At 44.8% G+C, this 19122-nt stretch overlaps 1 long non-coding RNA gene across 2 annotated transcripts in view; it reads left to right on the forward strand.

Moving 5' to 3' along the window:
- LOC307220709 overlaps window positions 1-19122 on the forward strand; it is a 73409-nt gene that overhangs the window by 8253 nt on the left and 46034 nt on the right. Inside the window, exon 2 of one of the 2 annotated variants that reach the window (XR_013841057.1) lies at window positions 796-1026. The exons of the other annotated variant lie outside the window; for it this stretch is intronic. This is a non-coding gene — a long non-coding RNA (uncharacterized lncRNA). Of the gene's footprint in view, window positions 1-795; window positions 1027-19122 lie in introns of those variants that run through there. 2 annotated transcript variants of the gene reach the window in all.

Below are 19122 nucleotides of genomic sequence, written 5' to 3' on the forward strand. Positions count from 1 at the left end.
ATGGCAGGTGCTCGCAGCTTTTGTCTTTCACCTCCTCCTTGTGTTCCGATGTTGTACGATTTTTCATCACCTCCGGGCCAGAGTGAGAGAGGCAGGTGAACAAACAGGTTGCAATGTTGTTGTAGTTATTTATTAAATTGGTATAGTGCCCTATGCCCACAGATCAACACAAAATCAAAATATAAAAACACAAAACACATAATAAAAACAAAAACAACCCAATGACACCCCCCAATACATTTTAAAAGGGCATTGGATGTCAATCAGCCAAAGGCCTTCTTAAACAGGAACGTTTTTGCCTGGTGCGTAAAGGTGTATAATGAAGGCGCCAGGCAAACCATCCTGGGGAGAGCATGCCACAAACGGGGAGCCATTGCAGAATAGGCCCCGTTCATCATGTTGAAAATGAGTAGGTGCCAAACTCTGGACATTCTCATGTGAGGGGGGGAGAGACCCTAATTTCCATTGGGCATAGAAAGAGGCAGCTGAGCAACACTCTCTATGTTAAGTTGTGGGTGAACATATCAGACGACAGAGCGATTCTTCAAACAGCTCTTGTTTATTCACAGGCCAGAACAGAACTTAACTGAAGGGTTCAGCCCGCCTGCTTATATAGAGCTCCACTAGAACGCAACAATAACCATTTTCTGTAACTATCCAATCACTGAATGTCACTTTCAATCCCTTATTTGCATATGTGGACCTGAGTGAAAACTATCTACAGTATCCCCCTGCTGGCCCAGGGTGAGAACTTCAGTACATAACACACTATTTCTCCGGCCTTCTTTTTCTCAGGTTCTCAGAACCATCTGTGGTGCTCCGAAGAACCCTTTGGACTCCCTCTGCTCTGGCCACCTGCAGTTATATATTTATTTAGAAGACTTTAAAAGCGCTTGATCAAAGAGTTCTCCAGGTGGTGTCTGAACGAAACCAAAAATAAAATGGCAGCTAAAAGTCACAAATCAATTGTGAAAACACCAAAATACATCGAAACCATAAAGATGAAATAAAATCTTTTGAAACAAACATCGGTAAGTAATTCATATTTCTGGGTATAAATGAAAGTGCCTGAACAAATGTGTTCAGCAGGTGTCTAAAAGGATATTGTGAGGGTGCGACTCCAAATATCTGAAAGACCATCAGCATCCCTACCAACCTTCTTGGAAGCTAATATATGCAGAGTACTCTGTAGTTCCATCTCTCTCAGCAATGTGGGGAAAGGTGACTTGGAAAAGGACTTTCTTTGTGGCAGGTCCTAAACTGGGGAACTCCTTCTTCACAAAGGTGTATCTAGCACAGGGCAGGGGTGTGGAACCTTTTTGGCCTCTTGGGACAGATCCTTACCTGAACCCCACCCTGTTGACCAACTTCATCACAGTGACAGATGATTGGCATATGTTTGACCCACCTAGCTGTCAAAAGTCCAGAGGTTCCCAAGCACCTGGGATGTGATGTTAGTTGTGGGGTAACTGGTCGTGGCTTAGGGAAAATGCCTTTGTGGCCCAAATTGGGACCCGTGCCAAGCCAAATCTGGCCCACTGATTGGATGCTCCCCACCCCCAGGGTCTATCGTCGTTCTTCTACAGCTTTTGCCATATAGTGCCAATGAACTTTCCTACTGTGGCCTTTGACAGTTGAGGTTACAGATTTTTTCCAATGAATCCGGGGACACTTTTCAATTTCAATGGATTTTGTATGGGGACTGATTTGTAAATCCGGGGACTGTCCCTGGGAAAAGGGGACGACTGGTAACCTTAAGTTAAAATATTTTGTTTCCTGGGACCCAACCTGTTTTTCTGCATTTATAGAAGTGCTTTTTTCTGGGGGGAAGCAGGGGTACACATACCCCTAAACATTTTGTGAATCTTTGTACTTTTGTCCATATCCTGTATTTAGTTTCTCCGATTTGAACTATAAAATGGTTTTCTTGAGTGAAAATGAGAGTACCCCTAAACATTTTTTTAAAGGAAAAAAAAGCACTGGTTCATAGTGTTCTGTTCTGTTTGGAGTATTTTTACGTTTGTGTGTGTGTGTTTAAATCATTGCACAGCAGAACCTCGGTTGCCGAACACAACTTGTTCCAGAAGACCGTCCGACTTCTGAAACGTTCAACAACTGAGGCATGTTTGAAAACGGAAGCGTTTGCTTCTGGGTTGTTGGCGTTCGGGTTCTGAAGTGTTTGGCTTCCGAAGAGTTCGACAACCAAGGTTCCAGTGTAACCGTTTTTTCATCTGTTTTTATAACTGGATATTATATTGTTGAAACGTGCCTCAGGACCTTCTGCGGAAGTGTGAGTAAGGAATCATATAAATAAAAGAATAAAGGATTGACTCATAAAGGCAGAACAGACGTTATGTGGCATTGTGTAAGTGCACGCTCTATAGGTCGAAACAGCCCAAAGGGGCATGTATGGAGATAAGGCACTCTTTATGTAAGCTTCACATCCTAGGGACTTTAAACAGCTTTTGCTTTCCACACTGGGAGGGTATCCTGACCAATATACACCTCCCAACCCTGCAAACTGTCCAGTATGTGTTGGTTACTCACCACCCTTCTCCTGCAATAGGCCTCAGCCTCCAGAGGGCTGTGGCTGCAGTATTAGTTCTCCCATTTAGTATCCAAGATCAGATTAAGGGGTTAGGCAAGTTACACCCATCCAGAGCCAAACAGGATCGGAGCTGGGCTCTCTGTTCTAGATGTACACAAAAGGCGCAAGATAGGTATAAACCATGCTCACATCCAACACATAATTTTCAGCACCTGGGCAAAGTGGTATGTGGGGAATCGGGTTCCCTCCACCCACTTCTTTGCGGCATCAAAAACTGTGTCCCAGTTAGCGACGTCCTCAAAAGTTTGATCATAACTGGCAGGGGCGTCTTACCGATAGAGGCTAGTGGCACGGGGCACCAGGGCGCCAAGTTCTGTTTTTTTTAAAAAAATAATAATAACTTTTTTATTCAAAATTAAAACAAAACATATTATCCAGAAACATATCATCCTTATTCCCCCCCATTTTTCCTTTCTCCCCTCCCTCCCCCCACAGAACCCCCCCCGACTTCCCTCAGTTCCAGTCTTTGATTTCTCTAAAAATGCTGTTTTCTGCATGTTACACAGTTGTATAGATCCTCAAACTATTTAGCTGATTATTATCAATAAAAGATTTGTGAATGTTTATTCAAAACCAGCCAAGGAGTCCAGTTCGCTTTGTTGCATCTTCAAATATTTTGTAAAGGGTTCCCATTCATCTTTAAAGTCACAGTTATCCTTGTCCTGTAGCTTGTATGTCAGTTTTGCCAGTTCTGCATAGTCCATCAATTTTTCTTGCCATGATTCTTTGGTTGGGGTTTCCTCAGTCTTCCATCCTTGTGCTACTAAAACTCTCACGGCCGTTGTCGCATACATGAAGATGTTTTTCAGCTTTTTTGGCAGGTCTTTCCCTTTCCTGTTCTCGTGTACTGCAGAAGCATCAAATTGGCTCTACTGCTGTTCTTGCACTGTGCTGAGCTGCCTGCCGCCTCGCCCTCCCTCCTTAACAGGCAGTGGCGTAGCGTGACTTGTCAGCACCCGGGGCAAGGCAAGTAATTTGCGACCCCTAACCCTGGATTTGCGCCCCCTAACCCTATCCCTAACCCTAACCCCCAGATGTTGCGCCCGGTGCGGCCGGCCCCCCCTGCACCCCCCACGCTACGCCACTGTTAACAGGCAATAATGTGTGGGGTTGGAAAGCCAGGTATGCAGTGCTGTCCTTTCCACATTGTCCTCAGTGTCGACTTTACCGCGGCCATGACTCTTATGCCTAATTTACCTCCTCGCGCTACGGGGTTGCTTCTTGCAGCAAGTCAGAAGGATTCCCTCACTGGGAGATCAAATGCTTCATGGTATTCTGAGCTGCCTCTGGGTCAAACCAGACATGGCTGAGGAAGCCATGTTTGTTGACCCACTGGCCTCTCCTATTCATGCATGAAGCAGAGAGCTGGGGATTGGATTTTAAAAAGAGGCGTGCTATTGAGGGCGGCTGAACTGCCCCACACATCGTTCAACATCCTAGATACCTTCCTCCCAGCTTTGTTTACTCCACAGGAGAGAAAATGGAGCTTGCTACCAGCAGTCCATGTGGGGCTTTGCCTGTCAGCTTCCTTCCGACTTAGTCTCTGTTTTGCCCTTGTAGAACTCAGTGGGGGAAAGGTTGGGGACTAAACTGGAGTTAGTTGGCTCTCCCTGACACTTCCTTGGGGCTTCTTGCCTACCACCCCAAGAGTCCCAGTGGGAATCCTCTGCTGACTTTGACCCACACGACACTTTTGATGCTGAAATCCGAGCCTTGCTCCACTTTATTTACGAGCGAGGCAGAGACACGATTCTACAAGTTTGGGTACTCCCGCTGTCACCTCTTGCGTGGCCCTTTCTATTTTAAAATAGCTCTTGCTTGAAATCATGAGGAGAGCTTCCTTTCAGCATCACACACACCCCCCGTCCCCAGGAGCATTTTAGCTTCAAGTTCACCCTGAGAGTCACATGCTTCTTTTCAAAGTCTTTTGTAGTCCAGGCTGAAGTCAAATGGGTGACCTAGAAAACTTTCCCAAGTTTGTACTTTATACAATAGCATAAAGGTTTCTTTAAAACACACACACACACACACTTTTAACAACCCAAGACAGCTGGAATCTCGGGGAAAGGTGTATTTTTAAAAAGCCCAACAACACAGCTTGAGTTGAAATAACAATACCCTTTTGTCGGCAAACCAATAGACTTTTATTTCTACAGTCTTACCAGCTTTAGGGGGTTTTACAGGTCAAGTGCACAAAATAAATATGGAAAAGAACCTGGTCCATTTCCCTTGGTTACAGCTAATCATACTTCAGAAGGGACAGGTTTTAGGCTGTGCATATATTTAGTTACACATTTTTGCCAATCCTTGAGAGAGGGGATATAAAACACATCTAAATGGGTGGTGGTGGAAGACAACGGAATACCGGCACAGCTAGATCTTATTGCAAACATTTCATTTTGCTTTAATTATTACTATTTTATTTCTTTGTTGTTCTGATGTGACTCAGGTTCAAAACGATAAAGATTTCCTGTAGGAGGGAGACGGAATTTCAGCTGGTGCAAATTCTTGCGCCAAACTAACCTCGCTGAAATTGTTTTCTGTGCCACCGTTTTGGTGAAATAATGATTATTTCAGTCAGTTGCTCATTTGCAACATAATGCATTTCGAAAGAGGGAGGGAAAGGAGAGAAAACAAAAGATTATATGTCAAAAGTAACATCTTATTATGTCATTTTATAAGAGTGCAAACAAATTATATGGAAATCTATTCTTTAGATATTTATCATTCTATGCTATGATAAAGACCATCTCTCTATAAATCTGTAAACTTGCTGATTCTGTTCTCTTTTATAATATGTGTCCTTCACTAATACAGTACAACAATGTTCCATTTTTTTTTTAACCAGTCTAGAATGAATAGTGCTTTGGTTTTCTTCCATGATCTTGCAATTCCTATTTTTGCTGTTCACAAATATATAATAGTTTCTGAATCAGTTTCAAGCGCTATATCCTTTAATCGTCCAGCAGCAGTACTTGAGGATCATTTGACAAAAAAATTTAAAGGTGCAGGAGTCCCGCCCTCTTTTCCACCTGGACAGCATTCTCGTCAGTAATACTGTTGGATACCTTTTTCCAAACCAAGGCAAAAAATGAAAATAATAATATGAATGGATTTTCAGCAGAACATGTGCTCATTTTATGGCAGCTGGTTCAAGGTCAAAGTTCTCCAGGTTATCAAGGAACTCATGTGGAATTAGGAAGAATATTTGGCAGCCAGGACCATCCATCCCAAACAAGGGCCACCCAATGGTGATATTCTGGAATAAGACATAATCTTGGGACCTACCTTTAGATACTGACATTGCATAGAATGACTTTGCATTCCAAACAAAAGACAAGAACTCTTAGCATATTCTAGTGCAAATGCATACACTTTTCATGTAAATTGGCACACTCAAGTAAAACAAAAACTCATATGAACTCCAAAACAATAAGAATTTGGCTTCATCTTTCTATAATATCTTGCTGGAACACATTTTTGAAATGTTTTAGGACTAGATTTTCAGCTCTAAGCAGTAACAGATACAAAATTACACCAACCCCATAATGAATTAGGTTATATATCCAACTGAGATAAGACAGATTGAAATCAGTGGACAAGTTAGTCATGCCCTTTTATTTTAATGGGTCTACTCAGAGTATGGCTTAGTTGGATACAACCCAAATATATGAAAACCTTATTCCTAAGGCTGTGATATAATGAGGGTCCCCCCCCCCCAGTATACTGCTAAACTGTACCTTGAAACCAAACCAGGGTCAATTTCGGTGCTGGGCTAGACTACTGAAAAAACAACAGTGTTTTTCTTTAAAACAAGAATCTAATCTCCATACTCCCTCTTCTCAAATACAAGGCTGCAGCGACGCCTTTGCATTTTGAGAACATGCCTTCAAATTATTGATACCGTACATGGGCTGGGTGTAACCTTGGGAATCTTACACGTTGGTTCTTGCAACCTTTTTAATAATTAGCTTGATTACAGTCTTTTCATTCTAATGAGATCATTTACCTTCTCCTGAGTAATAGATGCGTCGAGAACTGGTTTTCACAAAGGACCTGGAGCCAGAAATTGCCTCACTCGTTTGTAGGTTAGCCACTTTTATTTTCCCAGGCTGGGCTTTCCGTACCTTTGACAGGTATGTGTGAGAGGCAGAAATTCTTCAGCTGCTAAATTCCTGCCTGCACTCAGGTAGTAGATAGGAGCCATCCCAGAGAAAGGGATAAAAAAGAAGACGTCATCTTTGCTTGTTGAGAAAGTGCATTGCAAAGGATCGTGGGAAAATCCGTGCAGAGGCAGCACCAGTAAAAATATTTGGGGGGAAGAGACAGAAGGGGGGAAGTGCATTTCTGGAGGTGGGCCAAACATATTATGTCAGGGATGGCCTCTCTAACTAGCCTTGGGACTCTCCCAGTGCCAGATTTATGTATAAGCTAAACAAGCTATAGCTTAGGGACCCACGTTCTTGAGGGCCCCCCCAAAAAAATAAAGGGGAAAAACACCTGGATGTACATTTCCAAAATATAAGATAAAAAACAAATAAAATAAAACCTACATACAGCAACAGTGTTTTGTGTTATGTAGGCTCCTATGATGTAAATAATGGGCCCCGCCTGCTAGCCTTCTCCCTAAAATATCACTGGTTTGCTCATTTCTGTATCTAGGGTGCCTACATTCTGCATATTTTGCTATGTTCAAATGGCTTTAGATACCTATTAGGTCCATAAATTACCATATAGCATATATTCAACACAAAAAACAGGGACAATTTGTTGTTGACAAAGGACAGCTGGACATATGAAGGGCCCCATTACCTTCAGTAGCTTAGGGCCTCATCAAACCTAAATCCGGCCCTGGACTCTCCCTAAGCCATATCCCTTACTGGTTACCCTCTTCGAGTGTTTTGATCTAGGTGGAATACCTCATTGAACTCTGATAACACCTCTTGCTTGTTTGGATAATGGGTAGAGAAGGGTAGGGGTGTAGAAACTACCTTACTGAATAAAGTTAAAATGCCATGCCACCCCACCAAAAGGTTGCCCAGAGAGGTCTTTGCCACTCGTGTTGGATATTTGAAAGAAAAACGAACAATATACAGTGGTTCCTTGGTTCTCAAACTTAATCAGTTCCGGAAGTCCGTTCCAAAACCAAAGCGTTCCAAAACCACGGCGCAATTTCCCACAGAAAGTAATGCAAAATGGGTTAATCCGTTCCAGACTTTTAAAAACAACCCCGAAAACAGCAATTTAACATGAATTTTACTATCAACAAGGCCATTGATCCATAAAATGAAAGCAATAATCAATGTAATGTACTATAAAATAAATAAGACAGTATTGTAGATGATAAAAATAAAAATTTTCTGCGCTGATGGTAGTCATTGTTTGGATGGGGGGCTTTTACCCATTTCCGCAGTCACACAATCAATCAATCAGTAGCTGAACTGGGTTCTACACAGTCACAACAACAAATTAACCGAAAAACGTCTTTTTTTTTAAATCGCCAAAAAAAAATAGGAAAAACAAAAGCGCCAAATTTAATCTGTTCCGTAAGTCCGTTTTACTTTCAAAATGTTTGAAAACCAAGGCTCAGCTTCTGATTGGTGCAGGCGCCCCGGAAACAATAGCTGACAACCGCATCGGACGTTTGGCTTCCCAAAAATGTTTGAAGACCGGAACACTTACTTCTGGGTTTTTGGTATTTGGGAACCAAGGCATCTGAGAACAAAGGTACCACTGTAGTTCACATCAACACTCCCATCTTAAACATGCTTCTGTCCTGTTCGTCTTGATGGAGTTAACTCTCAAGTAAGCATGCTTAGGACTTCAGCCTTATTTTAATTTCCAATTTGTGATTCAGTTATAATTTCCCAGTGCTGACAGAGTCCTCTCCTTACCCTGCTCCCATTTACCATAACTAGTGAGTAGAACTAGAATTACATAGAACTTCTATCTCATGTCAGGAATATCCAGCAATTAGGAGGGAGACTTTACCCTTGGAGCCACTCTGCTCCTCTTGTCCTCATTTTGATGGCCCCTTTGGATCCATGGGCTAAATACCAGTTGTTTTACTGGTAATTGCTTGCCCTCCCTCCATCCCTCCAATACAACATTACAGGTCACTTCAGAAAGCTACCTTAGGGCCAAACACAGGTAATGGATATTTGCAGTCTGTTCTGTACATAGAATTAAAAACAATAACAGCCAGCCAGCCAGCCAGTATTTAACCAGCCCTTATCCTCCCACCCTTAACTACACCAGCTCTGTAATTCTCCAGAGATGGCTTTTAAATGGGGAGTAATGAATATAGGCGTACGTCTCTCCCCCTTTTTTATTTATTTTTTGCTGACATTAAGGCTTTGTACACAGCGCCATTTACTCTGCATCCAATGCGCTCCCAACACTTTTCTTTGATGCTGTGTGTATACGCACAGCCCACCACTGTCCTGGAGTTTCTTGGGAACCCTTGCTGTTTGATGTGTTTCCCCTCAAACCAGCTTCCATTCAAATGGAAAACTTAAGTGACATTCACTTTGCCATTGAGCTGTGAGGTTTGTACATATTGAGCTTTTCGGGGCAAAGGGGTTTTTCTGTGTGTGTGCCAAAGTACACTAACAATATGGGCAGCCACACGTCCAGATTTTCCTGGACATTTCAGCGATTTCCACCCGGACTCTGTTTAAGAAGGCAACCTGGAAACTGCAACTAATCCAGAATGTGGCAGCTAGACTGTGACTGGGAGTGGACGCCGAGACCACATAACACCAGTCCTGAAAGACCTACATTGGCTCCCTGTACGTTTCCGAGCACAATTCAAAGTGTTGGTGCTGACCTTTAAGGCCCTAAATGGCCTCAGCCCAGTATACCTGAAGGAGCGTCTCCACTCCCATCGTTCCGCCCAGACACGGAGGTCCAGCTCCAAGGGCCTTGTGGCAGTTCACTCACTGCGGGAAGTGAGGGTACAGGGAACCAGACAGAGGGCCTTCTCGGTAGTGGCACCCTCCTTGTGGAACGCCCTCCCATTAGATGTCAAGGAAATAAACAACTATCTGACTTTTAGAAGACATCTGAAGACAGCCTTGTTTAGGGAAGTTTTTAATGTTTGATGTTTTATTGTGCTTTTAATTCTGTTGGGTGCCTCCCAGATTGGCCAGGGAAACCCAGCCAGATGGGTGGGGCATAAATAATAAACTGTTATTATTATTATTATTATTATTATTATTATTATTATTATTAATTAGAGGGCTGAATACTGGCTGTGTCTGGGAGGTTCCAGACATATGGCAACCCTAACATATGACATAGCCGTTGTGCATGCACAGACAACAGCCTTGTGAATAGGTGTTGTTAGTGGTGGTCTAGAAGCAGGGAAACTAAACAGGTAATGCACATGAAATAGGACGCGGGTGGCACTGTGGTCTAAACCACTGAACCTCTTGGGCTTGCCGATCAGAAGGTCGGCGGTTCAAATCCCTGTGACGGAGTGAGCTTCCATTGCTCTGTTCCAGCTCCTGCCAACATAGCAGTTCAAAAGCACACCAGTGCAAGTAGATAAATAGGTACCGCTGTGGCGGGAAGGTAAACGGCGTTTCCGTGTGCTCTGGTTTCTGTCACGGTGTCCCATTGTGCCAAAAGCGGTTTAGTCATGCTGGCCACATGACCCAGAAAGCTGTCTGTGGAGAAACGCTGGCTGCCTCGGCCTGAAAGCGAGATGAGCGCCGCAACCCCATAGTCGCCTTTGACTGGACTTAACCGTCCAGGGGTCCTTTACCTTTTACCTGCACATAAAATGAAGACTTCCACACCCTCTCTTGGATGCATACAACAATGTTTAAATGAGATTTGAAATGTTTCCAATTTTTCGCAATCAATAGCCTTGTGGCTAATATTGCGCATAAATATAATGTCTTGTCTTCTTCCTTTAGACTTCCTGGTACTATTCCCAATAGAAAATCTTCTGATGTTTTCTTAAATGAATATCTGAATATCTCTCTTGGACGCATAAAACAATGTTTAAATGAGACTTGAAACATAGTGTGGCAGAGGGGTTAAAACAGAATGACAACCTCGTTCTGTTTTAACCCGATCATATGTACATAGCCTGATTGAAAGAATTGTATTCCTGTTTTACAGGACTGAGACATAACGTGTCTCATCAATAACCACCTACTGGTCAAGACAGGATCATTCCCACTCTTTCCAACATTCAGGTGTGAATGCGATTGCTAACACAACCATCATAACACACTCTCTTGACACTCAAGAGAGAGATATCTTTGCGAGTGGCGGCAGGGGGGCGACAACACTAAAGGGGAGGGAGGAAACTCTCAAAACAACCCCAGCGGGGACTGAGTGTGCCTAGTGGCCATGAAGTGCTTCGTGACTGTGTGGAAGAGGAAATGAAGAACCAGGTCGGAAGGGAAATGGAGTAGGATATTTGGAAGACATCGTTGGCAGCTGGATGGAACAGGAACGCTCCACTGTAAGATTCCACTGCAGTTCCCACTGGGAAATCAGCTACATTTGCAAAGATAAAGCGCTTTATATGCGTTAAAACCCCGTGACACCAGATGACACTGTAGAGTCCCTTCTTTCGCCAACAGGATTTCCGTGCATGAAGTTTACAATGCGTGTAACTGAATCACTTTTTTGTTGTTGATGTGTCTAGATCCCGTTTGCTGCCTGACAGACCCTCTGCACCAGCTAAGGCTATGAGTTCGAAAGCTCACCCTTCTAATCTCATTGGTTTGGGCTGCATACAGACCCTATGTTCAGGGGTGCCAACTTGAACAGAATAGGGGTGGGTCCCAGATAAGCCCCACCTTGCATAATCAATCCCGTGGCACAGGACACACATACCATTTGAATGGCACTGCATCCATCAACTTTTGGGGGCCCTAACCCTCTCAAATATTTTATTGGGGGGCAAAGTCCCCTCAGCCCCTAGGAGTGGGCTCCTATGCCTATGCTTAAAGTACATGTAAAGCGAACATGACTCTCCCTCAAATAATTCTGGGAACTGTAGTTTGCTAAAGGTGCTGTGAATTGCAACTATGTAGGGGGGAGAAAGACTAGAGTTGCCAGAATTCTTTGAGGGAAAGCCACGTGCTTTGAATGCAGTGAAGATCAGAGAGACTTTACTCCTGTAAATACGTGTAGGTATCAATGGAAAATTATGGAGAACTATATTGAATATGGGACGCGGGTGGCGTTGTGAGTAAAAGACTCAGCGCCTAGAGCTTGCCGATCGAAAGGTCGCGGTTCGAATCCCCGCGGCAGGGTGTGCTCCCGTTGCTCGGTCCCAGCGCCTGCCAACCTAGCAGTTCGAAAGCACCTCTGGGTGCAAGTAGATAAATAGGGACCGCTTACTGGCGGGAAGGTAAACGGCGTTTCCGTGTGCTGCACTGGCTCACCAGATGCAGCTTTGTCACGCTGGCCACGTGACCCAGAAGTGTCTCCGGACAGCGCTGGCCTCCGGCCTCTTGAGTGAGATGGGCGCACAACCCTAGAGTCTGTCAAGACTGGCCCATACAGGCAGGGGTACCTTTACCTTTACCTATATTGAATATGCTGACGCACAGAACAGACTAAACAATTATCTCTTTTTTCATTTTTGTCAGCAGTTTTGTACTACCTTCTTCTATTTCTCTCTGAAATCTTGACACTTTATAACAAAATCCTTTCTTTTTATCATCTATTACCATCTCTCTTACTTCTTCAAAGTCTTTGAATTTTAATTTGTTGTCAGTTTCTGTTAACAGCTCTCTATATGTCTACCAACTTATCCTCATATTTACTTTTTTCAAAGATACTGCTTCTAATGGGAAAAGTCACCATGGTGTTTTCTGCTTTAATAAATCTTTATTTCCCCCCCAACCCCCCCCAAAACAACAACAACAATGATCTCTTTTATTTTTATTTTCATTTCTGACTGGCGTTCCTTTGATTGATTCATGGTCTTGTCCTTCCCACGTATGTTGTTGTTGTTGTTTTATCGGTATATTTTATACATTCTGCAAAATCTAATAAACACATTTTTTTAAATACCGGTATAGGCCTGGGTTTCATATGGCCATTGGGAACCATGATTTCTCAGCCCCAGCACTCAAGCTGCAACATGGGGGACAATAATACTGATTGCACAGGGCTGGGGTAAGGCTTTCCAAAGCGAAGGATGCAAAGCACTCCGAAAGCTCTGGAGCAATGTGTAAAAGCTAATGTTTATTATTATTGTAAACATTAGGCCAACTGCTACCTTAAGTACAGTTGTGGGCCCACACCAGCCAGCCTTTGCTTGAGTAAGTACTGAATTAAGGCATTCATAGCTCCTGCAAATAATATATACATTATACATAGTCAGCCCTATCTGGCAAAAGTAGCACAGCACACAGATGTGGCTTAGAGGGAGGCCAGATGGTGAGGCAACTTGTGAGAATGTGGTTGCACAGCTCCCAATGCAGCTGAGGCAGATCTCAACATCTGGGGAAAGTAACTTAAATGAAATAGGCACAAGCGCACTGAGCCAGACACTAATGATAAGCCATGGGGTTCTCGCACAAAAATAAATAAGGAGACGGACCTACCAGGGAAATGTTGACCCTTTCAAAATGTTCTGAAAAGCCCCCCTTTCTTGCATCTATTTGTGATGCATCACAGCGGGTGAAGATGGTGGCATAACAGAGCTCACATTCCTCCTTGCCAGTCATTTTTAAAAAGACATACAGTGGTACCTCAGGTTACATACACTTCAGGTTACAGACTCTGCTAACCCAGAAATAGTGCTTCAGGTTAAGAACTTTGCTTCAGGATGAGAACAGAAATCGTGCTCCGGTGGCGCGGCAGCAGCAGGAGGCCCCATTAGCTAAAGTGGTGCTTCAGGTTAAGAACAATTTCAGGTTAAGAACGGACCACCAGAACGAATTAAGTACTTAACCTGAGGTACCACTGTATAATGGCATGTCATGCAGTTGAAAGATCCCCTCCCCATGGCTCACAAGTTGCACCAGCACGGTTTTGTGAACATGGTTTTGAAGGGCACAATGGGGTGGCCGATTCTGATTTTGGCAAATCTGAATGAGGCAATTGGAAAACATATTGCTCGCTTTATCTATCCCTTTCTTCTCTGTTTCACTGGATCTAGGTGAACCAAATATCTGAATGTAGTGATATGATGATGATGATGATCTTCATGCCCCAGCCACTTTGGGCGGGGCATTAAGAATATTAAAAACACAAAATATCAAACATTAAAGACTTCCCTATACAGGGCTGAGGGATGCGGGTAGCGCTGTGGGTTAAACCACAGAGCCTAGGACTTGCCGATCAGAAGGTCGGCGGTTCGAATCCCCGCGACGGGGTGAGCTCCCGTTGCTCAGTCCCTGCTCCGGCCAACCTAGCAGTTTGAAAGCACGTCAAAGTGCAAGTAGATAAATAGGTACCGCTCCAGTGGGAAGGTAAACGACGCTTCCGTGCGCTGCTCTGGTTTGCCAGAAGCGGTTTAGTCATGCTGGCCACATGACAGGGAAGCTGTATGCCGGCTCCCTCGGCCAATAAAGTGAGATGAGCGCCGCAACCCCAGAGTTGGCCATGACTGGACCTAACGGTCAGCGGTCCCTTCACCTTTTATACAGGGCTGGCCTTCAGATGTCTTCTGAATGTCAAATAGTTGTTTATTTCCTTGTCATCTGACAGGGCGGTGGCATTCAACAGGGTGGACACCACTACTCACGGCCTCGGTCGTTCAGCCCGGACACTGAGATCCAGTGCCGAGGGCCTTCTGGCGGTTCCCTCATTACGAGAAGTGAGGCTACAGGGAACCAGAAATAGGGCCTTCTCGGTAGTGGCGCCCGCCCTGTGGAATGCCCTCCCATCAGATGTCAAAGAGATAAACTGCTATCTGACATTCAGAAGACATCTTAAGGCAGCCCTGTTCAGGGAAGTTTTTAGTATGTAACGCTGTACTGTACTGTTTTTAACACTTGATTGGGAGCCGCCCAGAGTGGCTGGGGAAACTCAGCCAGATGGGCAGGGTATAAATAAATAAATAAATAAATAAATAAATAAATAATAATTACTGAGAAGGCCCTTTGCCTGGTTCCCTGGAACTCCACTTATTGCAATGAGGGAACTGCCAGAAGGCCCTCGGACCTGGACCTCAGTGTCTGAATTGAATGATGGGGTGATATATGCTCCTTCAGGTACACAGAGCTGAGGTTGTTAAGGGCTTTAAAAGTGAAGGAAAGACCATTCATATCAGGGCAAGATGGATAATGTTTGGGTTGGTGGTCCACCACCCAGAGAGGCAGTAGGTATGCCTCCCAGCATATCTCCTGTCTCCTAAATTATCTGTTGGCGCCACAGACTGAGAATGCTCTCGATGCAATCTATTCACCTAAGTGGTGGCTGTAACCAAGCATACCTTTTATTGGTGCGGCGGCTGAAGTCCTTCCTGAAAAATAAGGACCATGCTTCTGTTCTGCATCTCCAGATAACCTCTGGAGATACCCTGAAATTTCAGCTGGGGACAATACAGGTGCATTTGGCTGTTGAGTGTATGCAACTTTGCCTCCACCTAAAGTGTAAAAAGGGGACGCGGATAGCGCTGTGGTCTAAACAACTGAGACTCTTGGGCTTGCCGATCAGAAGGTTGGCGGTTCGAATCCCCGTGACGGGGTGAGCTCCCGTTGCTCAGTCTCAGCTCCTGTCAACCTAGCAGTTCCAAAGAACACCAAAAAGTGCAAGCAGATAAATAGGTACTGCTGCGGCAGCAAGGTAAATGGCATTTCCATGCGCTGCTCTGGTTTCAGTGTTCCATCGCGCCAGAAGTGGCTTAGTCATGCTGGCCACATGACCTGGAAAAACTGTCTGTGGACAAATGCCGGCTCCCTTGGCCTGTAAAGCAAGATCAGCGCCGCAACCCCAGAGTCATCTGCAACTGGACTTAACTGTCAGGGGTCCTTTGTTGTTGTTGTTTAGTCGTTTAGTCATGTCCGACTCTTCATGACCCCATGGACCAGAGCACGCCAGGCACTCCTGTCTTCCACTGCCTCCCGTAGTTTGGTCAAACGCATGCTGGTAGCTTCAAGAACACTATCCAACCATCTTGTCCTCTGTCGTCCTCTTCTCCTTGTGCCCTCCATCTTTTCCAACATCAGGGTCTTTTCCAGGGAGTCTTCTCTTCTAATGAGGTGGCCAAAGTCTTGGAACCTCAGCTTCAGGATCTGTCCTTCCAGTGAGCACTCAGGGCTGATTTCCTTAAGAATGGATAGGTTTGATCTTCTTGCAGTCCATGGGACTCTCTAGAGTCTCCTCCAGCACCAGAATTCAAAAGCATCAATTCTTTGGCGATCAGCCTTCTTGATGGTCCAGCTCTAACTTCCATACATTCCATACAAAGGTCCTTTACCTTTACCTTTTTAAAGTGTAAAAAGGCCCTGGTTCAGAGTTATAGCATTTGTAGTATTCTCCCAGGAGGTGGATTCACTCATACTTGTGCTTGGGAAGCCCCCAGTCTCCAGGTATCAATAGGTGTTCCTCTTTAAGGTAAAGGTAAAGGTACCCCTGCCCGTACGGGCCAGTCTTGACAGACTCTGGGGTTGTGCGCCCATCTCACTTAAGAGGCCAGGGGCCAGCGCTGTCCGGAGACACTTCTGGGTCACGTGGCCAGCGTGACATCGCTGCTCTGGCGAGCCAGAGCCGCACACGGAAACGCCGTTTACCTTCCCGCTGGTAAGCGGTCCCTATTTATCTACTTGCACCCGGAGGTGCTTTCGAACTGCTAGGTTGGCAGGCGCTGGGACCGAGCAGCGGGAGCGCACCCCGCCGCAGGGATTCGAACCGCCGACCTTTCGATCGGCAAGTCCTAGGCGCTGAGGCTTTAACCCACAGCGCCACCTGCGTCCCGGTTCCTCTTTAAGCAACCCCAAAAATATTATAAGTGGAGAAAAAGAGAGACAGAAGGGTAGAATGGAAACTAGGCGTTCAAAGAGACTCTTACGCTGAAAGATCCTGGCTGCTGATTAAGTGTCTTTAATGCAGAGGCATCACAACCCCTGAATGGAGACAAAAAGGACTCTGGCACCTTGAATAGCCTCACTAAGCTCCCTTCTTTTAAGCTTAACAGTAGAAATATGCGGGTCCCTTTGTGTTGTGTAAAGACTTGTAGACAGAGGAAAATAGAGCTGATGCTCAAAGGAGAAAGCTTATGGATTTTGTCAGAGTTAATCTTGGTGGAAGGAATGGGAGATTACCTGGCGGGGGAGGGGGACAGGATGTGCTGGAAACTTTGCTAGCCAGCCACAGTTGAGCAAAGGAATGGGCAGCTTTTATTAGTTTTAGAATTCATGGCAAGGCAAACTCTGCAATAATAACAATAACAATAACAATAACAATAACAATAACAATAACAATAACAATAACAATAACAATAACAATAACAATAACAATAACAATAAGAAGAAGAAGAAGAAGAAGAAGAAGAAGATTTATTTATACCCCACCCATCTGGCTGGGTTTCCCTAGCGACTCTGGGTGGCTCCCAACAGAATATTAAAAACATGATCAAACATTAAACATTAAAAATTTCCCTGTACAGGGCTGCCTTCAGATGTCTTCTAAAAGTCAGATAGTTGTTTATTTCCTTGACATCTGATGGAAGGGTGTTCCACAGGGAGGGTGCCACCACCCAGAAGGCCCTCTGCCTGGTTCCCTGCAACCTCACTTCTCACAGGGAAGGAACCACCAGAAGGCTCTCAGAGCTGGACCTCAGTATTAAGGGGTATGAAGCTTGTGCCTTCAGGTAGCAGAAACTGCTATGTTGGGAAATGCGTATTTGGGATTTAGATGCGAACACCTTTAGTTCTTGCCACATGTTTATAACATGTATTTGTTTATAAACCTATTTGTATACTGCAGCTTCATAAAAATAAAGGTAAAGGGGCCCCTGACCATTAGATTCAGTCATGGCTGACTCTGGGGTTGCAGCGCTCATCTCGCTTTATTGCCCGTACAGCTTCCAGGTCATGTGGCCAGCATGACTAAGCCACTTCTGGCAAACCAGAGCAGCACACGGAAATGCTGTTTACCTTCCCGCCAGAGCGGTACCTATTTATCTACTTGCACTTTGAGGTGCTTTCGAACTGCTAGGTGGGCAGGAGCAGGGACCGAGCAATGGGAGCTCACCCCGTCACAGGGATTTGAACCACCAACCTTCTGATCGGCAAGTCCTAGGCTCTGTGGTTTAACCCACAGCACCACCCACGTCCCTCTTCACAGGGATTCAAACCGCCGACCTTCTGATCGGCAAGTCCTAGGCTCTGTGGTTTAACCCACAGCGCCACCCACGTCCCACCCGCGTCTGGTAACCTTAGTTGATGGCAAATGAACATCACCAACTGGGCAGGGCAAGGGGGCAACCAGTGACATTCCAGCAGATGTTCTTGTTAGCTGAGCTGGGATATAAGGGTTCAGGCAGCCCTATAAGGTATGCTTGATCTAAGTTCTCCTGGGCTTTGTAAATTGATAGAAAGACTTTGAACTTGGCAGTTCAAAAAATAATAATGTCACATGTTCTGCTGAATGCATGCAGCCTGATGATTTTTTTTGAAAAACTCAAAAAGCTTGCTCCCTGTCTTGTGACATTTGGTCCTGAACTACCCAGTTGTGGATTGCTGGAATTCTTCTAATGCTGCAAGGCTATTTGCAGTACTGTTTGTATTCTTCATGAAGGGGTGGTGGTGGTGGTGGTCACTGATGTATGGCCAAAAAGGAGGGCAAAATAGGACATACAGATTTGTACAAAGTGTGCATAAGCTAGTTTATAGGTATAGATGCCAGTTTAGAAGTAATCGGAACGTTTAATTGTTGTGCATCTCACAGCTACAATTCCCAGCACCTTTTAAAAAAGACAATTCCCAGGATTCGGGGGGGGGGGTCAAGGTGTGCATGTAGCTGAAGTTCCACTGATTTCTACTTCATCCCAAACTAAGATTAGAGACTGGCCTCAAAACCCTGGGAGCAAAGGCAAGGCAGCCTTATGTGTGTTTAAGCATTTTCTACTTTATGAAACCAGGATGACCATGACGTTCTAGTAGCTAGCCCCTGAAACACCCCCATTTGAACTCCTTCTGAGTTACAAGGCAAGGTGCAGCAACTCACAAGAAAAGCAGTGAGGAAGGCAACAACAACAACCACACCCCCCCCCAAGTCAATTTGGGTTCAACAGAAAAAATCCTTGACTCCAGGTTAGGCAACTAGCTACCTTTGCACTGTCAGCTTAAATCATGGGTAGGAAACCTAAGGCCCGGGGGCCGGATGCGGCCCAATCGCCTTCTCAATCCGGCCTGCGGACAGTCCGGCAATCAGCGTGTTTTTACACGAGTAGAATGTGTCCTTTTATTTAAAATTCATCTCTGGGTTATTTGTGGGGCATAGGAATTCGTTCATTTATTTTTTTCAAAATATAGTGTCTCCCCCCCCCCCGCTTGTGTTAGTTTAATTTGTTAAGGTTGTGTTTTGTA

This window comes from Podarcis cretensis (genome assembly GCF_951804945.1).
Source record: "Podarcis cretensis genome assembly, chromosome: 1".
NCBI lineage: Eukaryota > Metazoa > Chordata > Lepidosauria > Squamata > Lacertidae > Podarcis > Podarcis cretensis.